The following is a 12900-nucleotide window of genomic DNA, read 5'->3' on the forward strand; positions in this document are numbered from 1 at the left end:
AGATGCTGCGTGGCTCCGGATTTAGGCCAAAGCGCCGCAAGCAGCCAGTTTAGTGATCCTGGGTGGCGGCGAATGAAGCGTGAATTATAAATACGGGTTGGTAGAGCGCCTTCCACACATACGCACAGTTGATACGCGGGGTTTTGAGATGGGCTGTCGAGAAACGTCTGTCGCATATTCGGAAGCGAGTCGTAGCTTTCGCCGTCCTTGTAACTTTCGTCGAGCGAGAATGTGGCAATCATTAGATTTGGTTCGTTTGGCGCCGCAAAAAGCTTTGCACTTTCGCGAGAACGCACAGTAGCGAGTGTCATTTTCGGCCAGTGAACGTGTGCTACATCTTTTAGCCCGCGTTTGAGGATCTGGCTATGGGTGCGCCAGAAGCCACTTACGTTCAATGCTGGAGATGGAGGATTTGCGGGAGTACATTGTACCTTGGGGCTTGGTTTCATTCGGCGAATTAGCAATACAGGATGTGTGCTTAGTTAAGCTATGAGAGGAAATCTTGCGGTGAAGCTTTTGCGAATGACAGGCGAGAAAGGAAAAGGAAAGGCTAGTTCTGTGTGAGCGCTGCGGGAAAGCGCAGGAGACGACATAGGAACGGGGATCTGTTGTTTATGTAGTAAAAGGTCTGATGGGCATACTTCCTGATAAGGGAACTTAAAAGTCGTGACCTATAAAATTCATGCTCGGTTTAGTTCGCTGAGCTGGCCACATTCTTTCGGGTTCCCACCCAGCACGTTATCCGAGCGCCCTTCGGAATAAACTTGCGTTCGAAGTTTGAATCTGCGGCTATTTCGTTGCAATATATTTTGATCAGCCCATACTCCCTGTTGTGAACTCTGCTGTACTGAGGTCGTGTTTGGTGGTGCCTCTGAGAACATCACTAGCTGCTTGCATGCAAGAAGTTGTTAGCGCATATCTGGCAGCGGAAGTGTAGCGAGAGCTGAGAGAGAAATCGGCGCGCTTTCAAAACGACAGGAAACAAGAAGACGGGTGTGGGGCGTTTAGTATGATGAGGGAGAGGGAGGGGGGAGAGGAGACCTCCAAAGAAACGGAGCTTGCGCGGAAAGCCCTGGCTCAGAGCCCAGAAATCTGTGGCGGCATTCACTCGCTGGGGCTGCGCTCGTGCGCTCGCTGCGCGCTTCGAATGAGCGCGTCGCGTTATTCGCGTCCTCGCGTCGCGAGCGATCGTTCTTCTGGTGCGCTTGCGCGCACTTATCAGTTTATGCACCGAGAACGGATTGTAAATACAGCGGCAATTCTCCCGCGTCCCCGTTTTTCCCCCCTAGCAAGGAAGCCTTTCTTCGTTACTCGAGTTCGGACGGAAGAATAAGTGTTCGCCTTGTAGACGCGACTTATTTTGTCCTTTAGAAATGTTTGGCTTTTGCAAGGGCCTCCTTTAATGATTCTTCCATTTTTCTTTTGCAAAAGTGTGCCCCGGCGCGTGTGAAAAATTGTCGACAAAATTATCTTACGCGTGTTGAGGTACAATGTTAAGCGGAACTGGTTTCTGCTCCTTTCGGGAATCGTCTGAGCATCATAACGAGTTGAAGTTATTACTCCCAGTAAGAAAAGTAGAAATTTTTACCACGGGATGGGTATAATACTTTAAGTCCAGTATTTTTTGTGAACAGTACTGACAGCCGGATCTAAAAAACAAAAACAAAACAAAAAACAAAAACAAATGAAAGGTGTCAAAACGCTGAGAATGAGAAACCGATTCTTAATGATGCTAACTAGGAAAATCGAGGGCCATTTTTGAACTATTTGTGTTAGCTGATAACTGAAACTTTTCAAAATGGAGTATAAAAATTGAAGCGTCTCTTAGATGTCTCTTAAAAGGTGAATGGCGAAATCCTACCCCTCCTTTCCTATCATTTGCCTCTCGTCGCTTGCCTCTTATTGGCGTCCCTATACGTTGCAGCGCTACATGTAATTATAATTGGTTTACAGGAAAGGAAAGGCGCAGTATCTGTCGCACTTTCCCCGGCAAGTGTGTTTCTCCAGTAGTCGTGGGAAGATAACTCCAGATATCAAAATTGAAGTCAACGGGAACGAAGTCCCGAAAGTAGATCAAATTAGAATATTAGGTATGATTATCAACCGCAGGGGTAGTAACAAAAGCCTGATTAAGAAATTAAAAGATCAGGCGGGTCACAGTATTTAAGAAGCCGTTCAACAGAAGGAGCGGTCTCATGGAGGCTAGTAGACTCAGACCCCCGTATTCTAAAACACTCCTTACTTTAGACTGTTTCCCTACCTTACGTGGGGAGCCCTCCATGTTCCCTAAACACAAGGAGCGCCCGAAGGGCCTGACTGACTTCTGAAAGCTTCCTGAAGCCTTCCTAGCGAAAGGAGCTCCTCACCTGTTTAACTGACGGATATGACACTCCTGGTTACGAGATCATATACATAAAATGTGAATAATATGCCAATAATGAACAAAATAAAGGAGCTGCGTTGTTAGTTTAAAGTTTATTTGATATATCTAGGCATGGCATGCATTTTATTATGCACGTTTTGGCTGAAAATTCTTGAAATGGCTGAATTCAGCAAAGAAGCAAACAGAGTCTGGCAACACTAATTTCGGTGTCGCGCCAGTCGCGCGGGTTTAACGTGGTCGGAGTCTTCCTGTTCGCGTGTTCTGTCTCTTCGATCGTTGTACGTGCTGTGTTTGCCACCATACCGCCAGCCGACATGCCGGTAAAGATGCCATTCCTTGACGAAGAAAAGGATCTTCTAACAGAGCTTCTAGGGAAATACAAGAACGTTGTCGAGAATAAAAAGACTGATGCGATGTCCCTGCACGCCAAAACGAAAGCATGGGAGCGCTTGTGCCTTGAATATAATAGCATGCCTAACGTGCGTCCCCGGGAAGTGAAGCAACTTAAGAAGCTGTGGGATAACTTGAAGCAAAAATACAAGAAATCAAAAGCGAGACAAGCGAGAGAGGTGATGGCCACAGGTAAGTTTCAGCATTTTATAAACTGTTATGTGCCGTATTCCGTTTTTTTTTTGTTTTTTTTGTATTGCCGACTGTGACGTTAATTACAGGTGGTGGACCACCACCGGAACCTCTCGACGACAGGCTCGCCCAGATAGAGGCAATCGTGCCGCATATAGCGGAACGGGTTCCGAACCCCTATGACAGCGACGTGCGACGTGCAGCCGTCAGCCAGCCAAGCCGTTGCCAACATCATAGACAGCATGGTGGTAGGGGACGGCCGGTCCGATGCAAGTGATGAAGGTAAGCAGGACATTCCGTACAACCCAATTCAAATTACTATTTGAACCGCTACAGCTGTCGGCTGCATATTGTAACATTCCCCATATTAGCCATTAAGCCAGTGCACATTATTGTGCAAGCGGCAAATGTCTTTTTTCAGCAGTGCTGCAGTACACGTTTGTGGCTTCCAAGAATGTGTGTATTGAGCGCGTCTTTTAACTTTCTTCTGTGCATCGCACTTAAGCAAAATGAAAAGCATTCCACTATATTTTCTACATAAGCAAATGTAACGGCAATCAAGCTGCCCTGCTTGGAACGTTGTCTCTAGTACTATTTCATTGGTTTGTATATTAGCGCTAAACAGTTATGTGCCGTCAATATTTTTGATTAGGACACCTAGTAAAGTTCTTGTATTTGTTTTGAAACTGTTAGAGATTTTGTATTGATTGTTAAAGTGCAGTGTATGACAAAGATGCACCATCGGTCTGACATGAGCGCTTAATTCCGTCTCTATTTCATGTGACAACCTGAGTTCCACACACTTGTAGGCTGCCTGCTTACAATGCTTACACCACAGTGATGAATGACTCTTCTTATTGAGACGGAAGTAAAGTGCTTTCAATCAGCACGGTAAACCAACTCGACCAAACGCTGTCATTATTGGAGATTTTATTACAATGCTTTATATATCCAAACATCTTGCAGAGTTCCCAGTGAACAGTCAGGCAGATGAGATGCTGTCTGACGCCACACTACACAGCGAGCCAGCAGCTGCCGTGGACACTGCTGGGTTGGCAGCCGAAGATAGACTGGCAGCTTCATGCAGCCAGGAATCAGCAGCTGAACGACTGGTGCGTCGTCGACAAGGTGGTCGAGTCACTGCTGTGGAGGAGGCAATATCCAGTGAGCTAGAGGCCCGTCTTCAGGCTGCAGGGAATGAAAAGGCACAAAGGCACCAAGAGCACTTGTCAAGAATGAAGATGATAGAAGATGAACATGCATTCAAACGCGAGCAGCATGTAGATGAGAGAAGCAAGCGGAATGCAATTCACAAGATGAAAATACGCGTCTTGAGGGCAAAAGAAGAAGCCCAGAAACTTAAGATAACTATTTTGACGAAGCAGCTGGCTGCTCTAAATCTGGAGCAGTGATCGGAGGAGCATAAGTCTCGTGCAGATAACCGACAAAAGCTTCTATATAACATTGAATAAAGGGGCATATTGTGCTAGATTCCACTGTGTTGTTTCATGCTTTCAGTTTTTTAGTTCTTTATATAGTTTTTCCATATGTCGGCTCACACGCATTTCTGCATAAAAGACATCACACAGTTTTACCTCTCATCAGAGTCCGTCTCACTGTTGTCTGCAGTTCGATTGCTGGCAAAGCAACGCTGAATCAGTCTTGTTCGGACTTGCATGCCTAGAAGGCTGTCAGTGACGCATGCTCCATCAGCATCTGCCTGTTCAGGTTCAGGCTCATCCCCGTTTGGAAGTGGGTCTTTTAGAGTGCACGCAATATTATGAAGTGCTGTACATGCACTGATGATCACAACTGATCGCTCAAGTTTAGACTCAAGCTTTTTGCTCAGGCAAGCAAACCGCCTCTTCAAAACGCCAAACGCCCGCTCAACAGAGTTTCTTGTCCTGATGTGGCTCTTGTTGTACCTGCAAGCAGAAAGGCAAAATAATAAACTCGTGCACAACCATTTTCCTTGCCTTGGCATCAATAGAAGTTGCAAACATGCATAGCTCTGACCACAGAGCAGTGTCTGGCACTTCTGTTTCTCCGTAGGTGCAGCTTTGAAATGGTGCTATTGCCATATCATCTGGCTTCTTAGGAATAGAATGTGTGTAATCAATGCAAAGGCTGGTGCGACTAAGCAGGTTACTCCTGTGCAAGATATTTACACAAAATCAAAAGCCTTTCGTCACATGACAGAACATGTGCATACTTAAATGCCTTGTTCCTCTGCTACAGAGAAATGCAAGCAGTTTCTTCCTTTTCGCATGCAGGCATTGCATCTGTGAGGCTGGACAAACTCATCTGCACGTTTTCGATTGAAGCTTCCATGACAACACGGCTGCAGAAGCTGATTAAAAAAACATATATATGGCACGTTTTTGAATAGAGGTCCCATGATAACACAGCCACAGAAACTCGTTTGAAAGAATGGATGTAACATTGCTTATGCCCAACATGCTCTCTGAGCACGTACGTGGGGTTACAGCAGCACATTACGGATTGAAATATCTGCTGTGCAATGTTGGAACCAACAATTTTGCGCTGTGCTGCGCACACAGTAATAGAAACTGATCGCTTTTTGCTTCACAATCCTTCTCGGGCATGCCAATCTTCTCTTCCGTGCACCACAAGCTCGCTCCACAGAATTGTGCATTTTAATAATGTCCCCTGCTGTTCCCGCCAAGAGTAAGCCAAAATAACTATTGCATGCATACTTCACCTCAGTGCTGCAAAATTGTTTTCCTTACCTCTTTTGTGCACAAGTCTGAGGGTTCCTTAGTGGCGTCAACAAGAAAGGCATACATGCGTAGCCCTAGTCACCTAGGAGCATGCCTGGTATTTCCTCCTGTTCATACGCCACCATCAATCGGCTGTTGCTGAAGATCCTGTTGTCATGGACTGACCCAGGCCAACTCGAGACAACATTAAAAAACTGAAGCTCTGGTCCTGTGACAGCCTGTAAACAAAGCAAGAAAGAGAAGTTCAGATCACTGTGGTGCTTAAGAGAGAAAGAGATCAAGAGACTGCACTTTATTTAGCGACAGACAGTGCTCAACTCAGCAGCGTCTCGGCCAGCCGTATCAGGCAGCTAGGCAGCCAGCACGCTGACCCTTGTCAAGCATGCCAGGCTAGCATGGGAAGAAGAGTGATTTGTAGGGCCTGTGTGAGCATAATACTATCCAACGCCAGCGTAGCCTTCTTTACCCTTGGTAGCTACACCTGCATCATGCTCCCAACATAACTGCGCGGTGTTCTCTTCATGCATGCGCGTGCCAAGTTCTAATTTTTTACGTAAGGGGCGGCAATCAAAAGCAGAGATACATTGTCTTGTCATGATTTCCTTATTGAATACTACTTCGCACCTCTGTCTGCTGTAGATTAGCAGGACAAGCTACAAATACACAATGTTACAATCTATCGCACAATAACAGACACTTCGGGATGCGCATCCGCATTTCCGCCGACAGGAATTACACTGTACGTAAAACTACGCTAGGTGAAGAAATGTCCTGTCTGTAAATAGTGAGGCAGATATTCACCACTTGTAAGTTTCCCCGGCTCTGAATCCGAAGAGAATCCTTCACAGCAGAGGGTCTTTCGCCAAATAACCCGTCATCTTACATTGCTTGGGCGCAGGGGCCTCATCATCGTTCCCTCTTGGACTTTACTAGAACGGCTAACCTTATTTCTTTCAAAGAACGTTATATATATATATATATATATATATATATATATATATATATATATATATATATATATATATAGTGTTACTTACCTGCACATTGATTGAGAAGTATCCCTTCCTGTTTCTGTACACTTCAGCGTTTTCACCGCCGGGACTCTTTATGGGCACATGTGTGCAGTCGATACACCCAGTAACGCCGGGAAACCCTCCAATGGCATAAAACCTTGTCATTGTAGACTTCGACTCCGCTGCAGTGGCATTCGGCAGCCGGACGTACTTCGGAAAGAGACGCAGACAGATCGCCTGCGTCACTTCCCAAATACATCTGCACACGGCGGGCTGGGACACGTTCACGAGATCCCCCACCACAATCTGCATTGCGCCAGTTCCATAAAACCGTAGCGTAATCAGAAGCTTCAGCGCGGGCGGTAGTGGAGACCCTCTGTTGTCCGCACTCACACGTAACTGCAATTATTCCAGAATAGTCAGCGCTGCTTCCTTAGAAAAACGACACCGTATCAGGAATTCATGGTCGTTGTAGTGCTCCAGCGGATTCAGCCTATCGGCGAGACGCCGCGGCATTGGCGGCCGCGGAAGCGCGTACACCCGGCCGTGCAAAAGTTCTCTCGCGCGGAGCAAAAAACTTCTGTAGCTTTCGAAGCTACCATCCTTTGACACGAACGGCATCGGAGGCATTCTTCCCAGTTCCTTTCGGGAAAAGGATGGAGTTGGATGGAATCGGGAACACCGTGTCCATGAGATAACAAGTCAGAAGTCGCGATGTGCAGGAAAGCAAGACCGCTAAAGAAAAAGAAATACCTCACCGCTGCGCACGGCACATACGATCCGCGACGTGCGCAAAGAAGCGTACCGCGTGCACTGCCGTGCGGAGAAGCATGCTTTCAGGTACAGGAGCGACGTTAGGATGCACGAAGGTAACGTCCTGACAGCCTAAGCTCGGGGAAGCACCATGGAGGCCCTAACTTAGGGCCCCTTAGTAAGGGTGGTTTCAGAATTGACGTCAGGTCGCCTTATAGTGTGTGAGGCGCCCTTAGTAAGGTAAGGAGTGTTTTAGAATGCGGGCCTCAGACTCGTACAAGCTTTTGTAACGAGCAGAATCTGCTACGCGACTCCATTTCTAAATATCAACAAGACCGAAGAACGCGAATTAAACACCATAATTAAGAGATGCACAAAGTGCACTCTAGGACTCCCCATAACTACTTCTAACGACATTCTAGAGAAAATGGGGTTGCATAATGAGTGGTAAGAGCTAGCTGCGGCGGTTAGGCTGTCCCAGAGAGAGCGACTCGCAGAAACGGCGGCGGATAGACAAATCCTCGACTGGGTAAACCTACTAGCACCCGGGGAAGGCGAAAATGTCAGAGAAAGCATAGATCGAGAAATCAGAAAGCCCGTACCGAAGAACATGCATCCCGTACACGACGAGGGGAGGAGGAAAAGCAGAGCTAAGCCCCTCGCTAACAAATTGGACAAACTCCCGCCGGGATCGGTCGCCTACACCGATGCAGCGATCTGGAAAGAAGGCGACGTAACCTCGGTTGCCCTACTAGACACCTAAATTGCCGTAGGAATCGAAAGAAACCGCGAGATCTACCGCCGGTAGAGGCGGAGGAGATTGCAATTGTCATTGCACGACTAGGTGTGAAACATGTCACCAGCGATAGCAAAGTGGCGGTTAGGAATTTTAGCAAGGGTAGAGTCAGCAATCGTGCTGCGAAAATTCTGACCGAGCCGTCTCTCGCCGAAAGCGTGACCATAATCTGAACCCCAGCACACGCCGGTCTCGCCGGCAATGAGGCTGCCCACATGCTCGCCCGCTCCTCGCTACCTCGGGGTGCTGCGGACGCCTCCACAACAACACCTAAAAGCAAATAACGTATTGGTACGTTTAGGGATGTAACCGACAACCTGAAGGAAGACCGGAGTATATATCCGCCACCGGATAGATCCCTGAGGTAAAAGGCATCATACGACTGGAGAAGACTCCAAGCTCGAAATTTCTTTTCGCCCCTGTGGAGGGGTTGTACGGGTGCCAGAGGGCGGAAGAGGGACGGTTCAGAAACCGAAATTTGCAAATTTTGCGGCCACCTGGCAACATTAGATGACATAATATGGAGGTGCGTTCGTGTTCTAAGGCGCAACGCGATTAAAACTAGCGATGAATGTGAGACCACGCTAAGAAGCTCCGACGAAAAACAGAGATTCGGCGTCCGCCTGGAGGCCGAGGCTGAAGACCTCTTCTCCTAGACGGGGCCGGGGGTCCTCCGGCCGCGGTGCTGCAGACTGCCTCTCCGGACGCCTGCGTGCGGACCCGTAGGTGGCTGCCGCGCCATATTCGGCGGAAATAAATGTTCCTTCTCCTCCTCCTCCTGCTCTGCAACTTTTTGTCTTTGTTTGCAGCTTTCATCTAATAGAGAAGAGGCTAAAGCAATTCGCGAGGGGCACGTGACTGTCCCAACCACTACGTATCTTCATCGTAAGACTGATAAGAGTGGAAATGGGGAAGTCTTTGTATATCTGTTACACATGATAGCATAAAACGTCCGACCAAGACAGCGGACAAGGAATAAAAAGCCCACTACAAGCGCTAACTTCCGAGTAAAAGAAACCTTTGACCGTTAATTTGTATTGGGTGCGCTCTACCTTGCGTAATGCATCATAGTAAGAAGCCACAATTAGCCAATCCCTCCTCTGGTGATTACGAACTGACCGACGGTAATAAACGATGGGCTCACCCATGCCTGTCCACATGCCTGTCAAGAGCGCTGGCATTTTGCACCAGGGAGTATACCAGCGTCTTTTCTTTCGCGTGCAGGGCTGAAACCAGAGACTGAGGATCATGCCCCAGGCAGCACAAGACAGTGGCCCAATATTGTTAATGTATTGGTAACGGTGTTCCTACAGAGGCCCAACTTTACCGCTGTCTGACCAACATCGATCAAGCCAGTCCATAACACATCCAACGATGGACCAATGTTCACGTGTTCACCCAATGTTGGTGCTACCATTCTAGAACGTTGGCGATGTTGGACGAGTTTATCCGACACTTTCCCAATATTGGTGCCACCTCTAAGAATTGGCTGCATTGGACCACTTTGTACTGTGTGCTCCTATTATTGGCCGTGCCGGTTTTAAAAACTGTCTGTTTTTCTGGTCTTACTCCAATATCTGCCAAACCGTTCCAAAAAACAGCCGACAATGGACCACATTGTCCCCTGATATCCTGATATTGTTTCCGCCACGCTAAGGCCTGGCTATACTTAATTTTAAATAATATTTGTTGTTAATATTCAAATCAAAACAGGGATCGATGTTCGCATACTTTAATACACGCGTACTAGAACCAATTCAATGAAATTTCTGAAAAAGCATTTTGTTTGTTGTTGAAGATGGTATCTCTATAGCCTTATCTCTATAGCCAAGGCCAGCTGAGGAGCCAACCACCTCATGCGGCCAGCAGGCTTGAGCACGCAGAACGTGATGCTCCGACTGAAACACGATCTAGGGATGCCAAGACACGATCTAGGGACGCCAAAGTAATCTTGGGCCCGAAAGCCTTCGACAACGTCAGGCATGAGGCGATTCTCAGCGGTCTCCAGGAGATCGGAGTGGGATCGAGAACATATAACTACATAAGAGACTTCTTAACAGACAGAACCGCCTGCATTAAGTTCCAAGACATTGAGTCTCCCCCATTACAGCTAGGAAGCAGGGGCACACTGCCTGGATCGGTTCTCTCCCCATTCCTCTTCAACGTGGCGATGAGGGGTCTCCTAAAAGCGCTGAACAACATTGAGGGGCTCAACTTTAGCATGTACGTGGATGACATCAATCTCTGGATAAACCAGGGGAGTGATGCGAGCATAGAGATAAGACTGCAGACAGCGGCAGACACAGTAGTAGACTACGCGGCTAATAAGGGGCTTTGTGCTCACCAAAAAATCAGAACTACTAGTCTACAACCCAAAACCGTTGAAGTGGAAGCAAATCGGAGAATTCGATATCAAAGTGGAAGGAATGTCCGTACCAAAGGTTGATCAAATACGAATTCTAGGGCTATACATTCAAGAGGATGGATACAACGACGGAATACTAAAGAAACTGGAAGGTTACGCCGCACAAGCCCTAGGAATATTCAGAATAACACTGAAAGGCCGAGGCTTAAAAGAAAGGAGCTTGATCATACTTATGCAGGCATATGTCATAAGCCGCATAGGCCGTATATAAATCGTAGAGCAGAGGAAAAAAGAAAATTAGAAGCTCTCATTAGAAGAAGCATAAAGAGGGCCCTGGGCCTGCCAATGAGTACATCCACAGAGATGCTGCTCGCTATGGGGGTACACAATACGTGGGAAGAAATAGCAGAAGCAGTCAGTCAGTCAGTCAGTCAGTCAGTCAGTCAGTTCAGGCGTTCAGTCGTGTCCGACTCTTCGTGACCCTATGGACCATGTCACGCCACGCTTTCCGGTCTCTCACTATCTTCTTAACATCACATAGCTTCATCTGCAATGCCTCGAGAATGCCATCTAACCATCGCGTCCGCTGCCTACCCCTTCTCCGGCGACCCTCAACCTTTCCCAACATCAAATCTTTCTCCAGCGACTCCCTCTTCTCATCAGATGACCAAAGTAGCTGAGCTTTAACTTTAGAATTTCACCCTCCAATGAGCAGTCAGGGTTTATGGTCGACAATATCGACTGATTTGATCTTCTGGCAGTCCAAGGAACTCTTAAGAGTCTTCGCCAGCACCACAATTCAAACGCGTCAATTTTTCGGCGGTCAGCCTTTTCCACAGTCCAGCTCTCGCATCCATACATCACAACTGGAAAGACCATAGCATGGGTTATACGGATCTTGGTTGGCAGACTAATGTCTCTGCTCTTTACTAGGCGGTCAAGGCTAACCATTGCTCTCTTTCCCAGAAGCAGGCGTCTCCTAATTTCATGGCTGCAGTCTCCTTCCGAGGTAATCTTGGAGCCCAAGAACAGAAAATCTGTCACAGCTTCCACTTCTTGTCCATTGATGCTCCAGGACTTGATAGGGCAAGATGCCATGATCTTCGTCTTCTTAATGTTCAGTTTAAGCCCAAACTTCTCACTCTTTTCTTGTACGCGCATCAGAAGTCTCTTGAGTTCCACTTCACTTTCTGCCATTAAAGTGGTATCATCCGCATATCTAAGGTTGTTGATACGTTTTCCAGCAATCTTCACTCCAGCTGAAGACTCGTCCAGACCGGCCTTCCTCATGATGCACTCTGCATATAGGTTAAATAGGCAGGGCGACAGTATGCAGCCTTGCCTCACCCCTTTCTCAATCGGAAACCAATCAGTAAGACCATGCCCAGTTCTGACTGTGGCCTCATGCCCTTCATAAAGGTTCCTGAGGAGACAGATGAGGTGAATTGGAACTCCCATCTCTTGGAGAGCTTGCCACAATCTGCTGTGATCCACGCAGTCAAACGCTTTCGCATAATCAATAAAGCAGAAGTAAATGGGTTTCTGGAACTCTCTTGCTTTTTCCATGATCCAGCGAAGGTTGGCAATTTGGTCTCTAGTTCCTCTGCCCCTGCGAAACCCAGCTTGCACGTCCGGAAGCTCCCGATCCACATACTGCTGCAGCCTACCTTCCAGGATTTTTAACATCACCTTGCTAGCATGCGAAATAAGCGCGATCGTGCGGTAGTTTGAACAATCTTTGGCACTGCCTTTCTTTGGAATGGGGATGTAAACTGACCTCCTCCAATCCTGTGGCCACTGCAGGGTTGTCCAAATCTTTTGACATATTCTATGCAGTGTGTTAACAGCGTCGTGGCTGAGGTTTTGAAGCAACTCAGCTGGAATACCATCAATTCCGCTAGCTTTGTTCTTAGCAAGGCTGGCTAAGGCCCATTCAACTTCACTCTTCAGGATGCCCGGCTCGAGATCAGTAATCACAACCGTCCTATGTTGGGTTTGCACATCCGGGTCCTTCTTGTACAGTTCTTCTGTGTATTCCTGCCACCTCTTCTTTATCTCTGAGGCTTCAGTGAGGTCCTTGCCTCGTTTGTCCTTTATCACGCCCAGCTTAGCACAGAAGCTTTGATTGTCTTATACAGAGCTCTTGTGTTCCTTAATTGGCTGTTGTCCTCAACTGCTTGACACTGTATGTTCAGGAAGGCATTCTTATCTCTCCTTGCTATTTTCTGAAAATCCGCATTGAGAACCTTGTATCTTTCTCTTTCCCC

The 12900-nt window shown here is 47.4% G+C and overlaps 1 pseudogene; it reads left to right on the forward strand.

Annotated features, from left to right (window-relative positions):
• Nucleotides 1-2697: 2697 nt before the first annotated feature.
• LOC146193969 (uncharacterized) lies at nt 2698-4377 on the forward strand (annotated as a pseudogene).
• The last annotated feature ends 8523 nt before the right edge of the window (nt 4378-12900 follow it).

The sequence above is a fragment of the Amblyomma maculatum genome, chromosome 4, assembly GCF_055883805.1.
Source record: "Amblyomma maculatum isolate TAMU_Amacu chromosome 4, ASM5588380v1, whole genome shotgun sequence".
NCBI lineage: Eukaryota > Metazoa > Arthropoda > Arachnida > Ixodida > Ixodidae > Amblyomma > Amblyomma maculatum.